The following is a 6,000-nucleotide window of genomic DNA, read 5'->3' on the forward strand; positions in this document are numbered from 1 at the left end:
ATTTCATTGTTTCATATTACTCATATTGCTCAATGCAATAATTAATTATTTATGCATTTCCTCCTAGAGCATGAGAGGGACTAATTTCTCATGTACATGGGTAGTTTGCATGACAATACCCTATTAGTTCTCCTTGTGTTTTGCAAGCAGTCCGTGTCTGTGGGCCTCTGCGGTCTTTGATTACAACAGAATGGGGCACATGAAAAAGTGCTCACAACAGCCCCTAATTACTCCTGTTAGGTAACAGAGATAAGTAGGGTAACGTGAACAGACTTTAATGCAACATTTGACTTGCCTCAGCAAATCTACAAAGACTGAGCAAATGAATGACTTCACTACATCCGCAACTAGATTTAATGTGCATGGCATCATGTTTTACTGCACGTTATATATTTGTTGAAGAGATCATTATAAAATATGAGTGCAGGGTTAAGGTTTTGGGTCAGCATGTGTGAATATTTATGCATTTATGGAAGTGCAGTATGTATATTATTTATGCACTATGTTTATTCATAAATTAGAAACGAAAGATGCTTTATGGTAAGAGTTTATAGTCTGTCTCCAACAGATGGAGACAAACACTTCCATAAATCTGTTTCCCTCTTGGGTCCTGTGCTCCTCGTATCATGACTTGCACACTAAAATAATACTTTCTTTTGACACAAATACATACTCATATCCAACACTACATCACAGAATCACAAAGGACAATTTTAAATGCGAATGGTCTTTGAGGTCCTTTAGCATTTGTTCTGTGCACCTGGGATCACCAACTCAGACTTCATGTATCCACAAGGATCATTGAAAACACTCAAATCAATTGGTCTGACATAGGGTCAATCTCTTTCCATGACTATGTGCACACAGCAATTACCCGAGCCCAGCTGTGGGGTTCTCTGAGAGAGCTGTCCAGGGGCTCCTCCCTGTCACACTCACAAACCATGCAGGACCACAGAGCAGGCTGGGATGTTCACTCTAGTTTGCAATTAAATCAATATATAATGGTGGCCAAAATGATCAGAACACTAGTAATTACACCAGCTAAAAAATGGTTTTAAGTCAGTTATTTTTTATCTTTTGCTGTAGTGTGTATATTTCCAAATATTTATTTAGCCATTAATTGTAATAATCCAGTGAGATTTTTGATTGCACAAGGAGTCTGACAACAGCCAGTGCTCCACATGAAGAATGACATGAAGAAACAGAACAAATTGAGATGGACTAAATCCAGAAGAACAGTGGCAACGTCTCCAAGATGCTTCAAGAAACCCACCTGCAAAGCTACAGTACTGTTAAAAGTTTTAGGAACTTGTGTAAAAATGCTGTAAATGAGGATGCTGTCAAAACTAATGTCATACATAGATTTTCTTTATCAATTAACTTCTATAAACTAAATTAATTCAACACTTGGTGTGACCATCCTTTGCGTTTGAAGCAGCTTTTGCTCTAGGTGCACTTGCGCATAGTTTTTCAGGTAGTTTTTGGTAGCGGTGCATTATATATATATATATATATATATATAGTGAAGTGAAGTGACATTCAGCCAAGTATGGTGACCCATACTCGGAATTCGTGCTCTGCATTTAACCCATCCAACGTGCACACACACAGCAGTGAACACACACACACCCGGAGCAGTGGGCAGCCATTTATGCTTGCTCAAGGGCACCTCAGTCGTGGTATTGAGGGTGGAGAGAGCGCTGTACATTCACTCCCCCCCACCTACAATTCCTGCCGGCCGGAGACTCGAACCCGCAACCTTTGGATCACGAGTCCAACTCTCTAACCATTAGGCCACGACTTCCCCTCAATATATAGTGCCCTCCAAAGGTATTGGAACAGTAAAGACAAAATTGCTCTGTTGGCTGTGGAGTCATTTACAAATATGATTAAATGACAAAACTACAGAATGTCAGATTTTATTATTGGGTGATTCAACACAGATGTTTTACCAGCTAAGAAGTTCAGCACTTTTAGAGTTTCATCCCTCTATCTGATGTGAGCATAAGTATTGGGACAGTTTCCTCACAGGTCTTTCTAAGTGATCAGCTGTGTCCTGTTGCATTAATTCTTCAGATATTAAAAGCAGGGAATGTGTCGCATCAGTTATATCCATTACTTCTGTATTCTGAATCCTGCATTCGATGATGACACACAAAAACCAGGATGAAGACGAGGGAGCTGACTTTGAGAGAAAAGCAAGCAATTTGGATGCTAAAAGAAAAGAGGAAGTCAGTTAGAGCTCTAGCAAAAATAAAGGGCATGGAGAAATCAAGAGTTTGGAAACCACCAGTGTCACCAGCAACAAACAATGACCTGATCAGCTGAGAAAACAACAGTAGTTTATGACAGACATATCATAAAAGCTGTGAAAATGAAAGCTAAAAGACAAAAATCACCAACAACTTCCAGAAAGCTGGGGTGATGCTCTGACAATTTACTGTCCTCAGGAGACTTTGACACAGAATTACAGATGCTACACAGCGAGATTCAAACCTCTGACCAGCACCAAAAATAGAAAGGCAAGATTAGAGTTTGCAAAAAAGCACAAAGGTGAGCGAGAAGAGTTTTGGAACTGTGTTTATGGACCGATGAGACAAAGATGAACCTTCATCTAAGTGATCTGAAAGCAAAAATGTGGAGAAAAAAAGGGAACTGCAATGATCCCAAGCATACAGCCTCATCTGTAAAGCATGGTGGAGGTGGTGTCATGGCATGGGCATGCATGGCTGCCTCTGGAACAGGCCCTCTCAACTTTACTGATGACTTAATGTATGATGACAGAAACAGAATGAATTTAGAAGGGTACAAATCCATCTTGCCTACCAATATTCAAGAAAATGCCACCAGATTCATTGGGAAGTGCTTCATATTGCATCAGTACAATGACCCAAAACACCCCGCCAGTTCAGTCAAGGAATTTATAAGGGCAAAGAAATGGAAAGTCTTAGATTGCCCAAGTCAATCTCCAGATTTAAATCTGATTTAACATGAATTTCACCAGCTGAAGAGGAGAGTAAAGGCAGAAACTCCCCAGAACAAGCAACAACTGGAACTGGCTGCATTAAAGGCTGGGAAAAGTATTTCAAAGGATGAGACCAAGAGTCTGGTGATGTCTATGGGTCCCAGACTCACTGCTGTGATTGTGTGTAAGGGATCTGCAACTAAATAATAGCTTTTCATCTTTTATATCTGCCTGATGTTCAACTGTCCCAATACTTATGCTCACATCAATGAGTGGGATGAACTCTAAAAGTGCTGTTCTTTTTATTTGGTAAAACATGTATGTGTTGAAACGGCTAATAATAAAATGTGACATTCTGTAGTTTTGTCTCATATTCATCTTTTAATCATATTTGTAAATGTCTTGACTCCACAGCCAACAGCAATTTTGTCTTTACTCTTCTAATACGTATGGAGGGCACTGTATATATATATATATGCATGCATGACCTTTAATAAATAATTGTATTATTTTAATTTAAATTTAACTTAATATTTATATTTTTAATGAAATATATATAATATTTAAATTTTAATTATCTTTGATATTTAAATTATTGAATTAAAATAAAATGAATACATATTTATTTTAATGTATTTAAATTCTATATACAACTTTCATTACAACATTTAATGTATTTATATTCTCTTAATATATACAAGCTTTTCATTTTTGAAGCTAGAATGATTCAAATTTGAACTTTTGGATGAACTAATTCTGTAAGGTTTGCATAAATATGTTGAATTAATACACAATCATTTATTGTTTTATATTTTTACAAATATTGCAGTACAGAATTTGTAATAATGAAAACCTTTGAGAATGTTGTTCAGTTGGGCTTGACTAAATTCCAGATAATTTGGCATAGCTCAATTTTAGTAACTAATCTTTTTAAAATCTCATTATTAATGGCACTTCTTTTGAAGGATATCCCCCCTTTTCTTTGTCATCTTCATTAATGACTGGCTTAAATGAAAAGCATATGTTTCCCTTTCTCAACTTTTTTTGTCCCATTTCACTGCGTTCTGCCATAATGAAAACTTAAGAAAAAAAAGGAACATCTGTGGAGCAGCACTAATTATTGGGAAATATGGGAGAGAACATTCTTGGAATGGATGGGCTTCAGATCCTCTTCCAAGCACTTGTGCCCGCAGTGGTGTTGCTCGTTTCATCTTCCTGCACACTGCTATTGTGTCGTTCCTGCGGGGCCTTGCCAAGTGCATCTGATATCTATTAAAGAACTGTCATGTAAAAACAGCAGAATATGGCTGCACGGCTTCTAAGGGTCCAAGTCAGATTGCTTTTGAGATACTGGCGGGAGTGTTTGATTTGGATGCAAATTTGGAAGAAAGTTAAAGCTGGATGCGCTGTTATTTTTCCCAAGGCATTGTTTGAGTTTAGTTGTGAAATATGCACACAGCATTTGTTCCTAGTCGTGTAGAACAACAAATTGGACATATCTAAAGCACAACTTCATTATTGTGGGAGATCAACCGTAATGATCTCTAATTAGCCACAGAGACAAAAACCACATGAAAAAGGATCTTCATCTGCGTTATTGATGCACAAATGCAGCCAGAGCTAAGATACAAAAGAGAAACATGAGTTAATGAAGAACAGGCTTCACAGTTGACCCTTATTTGCAAGGTCAGGTATTAATCTATTTGCTAGTTTTGGAAGACATTGAAGCCATGATATGGGTGCCAGAAATCCAAAGTAGCAAAAATCAACCATAAATATTCATTAAAATGTTTTGGAAATGACATCAAACACAATAAGCTCTAAACAGAGTAACACTAAAATGGATTTGTGGCATGTGTTTAGTCTAACACTGAATTCCTCACACATTTCCTCTCAAATAACAATTTGTGCATAAATAAAAAGCTAGGTATGCTGACAACAAAAACGACCTTCTAGAGTGACCTCTGACTTAAAGGAAGCCAAAGAGAAGAAGGTTGTAACAATATATCAGCAGGACAAAGTAGGATTTACGTACATGTCTGTTGTCTTTGGCAGTCCATGACAAATCGACAGCATTGACAAAAACAGACAGAAGGAAAGTCCACACTGTGAGGTGTCTGAAACCTATCCCTTCCCAAAGCAGGTTTATATTCTTAGCACAGTTTCTTCAGTCTGGGTGGCCAGTGGGAATATCTTTCCTGCTACTCCATCATCAGCTACCTTCACATGACAACTAGTGGCATGACCCTGTTTATTAGTCCTGCTTATAATTAGTCTTTATTGGATTAGATACCAGAGAGCAAGATTATTTTCACATGCTTGTTATCTGGTTTTATTGATCCCATAAAAAAGCAAACTTGTGGAGCTTTTTTAAACACGCACTTGAAATAACTTCCTTTTTTCCCTCCCTCTCTTAGAACCCAAATAAAATCCTGCATGCTCAGCAGCTGATCCTTTTTATATGTTCATGGGTAATTAATGCACCTTTCTCGAGCATTCTGGGAAATGATGACACTCTATCATAAAAGCACATCATTGTGTGTTTCCACATACACTCAGAGACACTTTCACTCTGAAAATTAACACCCAGTGAATCAGTGATTCATGTACTATAAAAACGGCTTTCAGCTCTTTGTTTAACATACTAAATTGTAACATCTTGTGAAATCAAATTTTACACTCTCTACTTAAATTAAACGTACAATGCTGACAGGGATTAATACTCACCAAAACAAGATAATACAATCATAATGAGAAATTACATCTACTGAATGGCAACAGAAGCACACAAGAAAGAAAGTTCGCCTAAAAATGAAATATTGCTGAAAATTCTTTCTCCCTCAGGGCATTCATGTTGATGCATTTGTTTATTCATCAGAACCAATTTGGAGAAATGTTGCATTACATCACTTGCTCACCAATTGCTCCTCTGCAGTGAATGGGTGCCGTCACAAAGTCCAAACAGCTGATAAAAACATCACAATAATCCACAAGTAATCCACACAACGACAATCCATCAATTAACATCTTGTGAA

The sequence above is a fragment of the Barbus barbus genome (assembly GCF_936440315.1).
Source record: "Barbus barbus genome assembly, chromosome: 38".
NCBI lineage: Eukaryota > Metazoa > Chordata > Actinopteri > Cypriniformes > Cyprinidae > Barbus > Barbus barbus.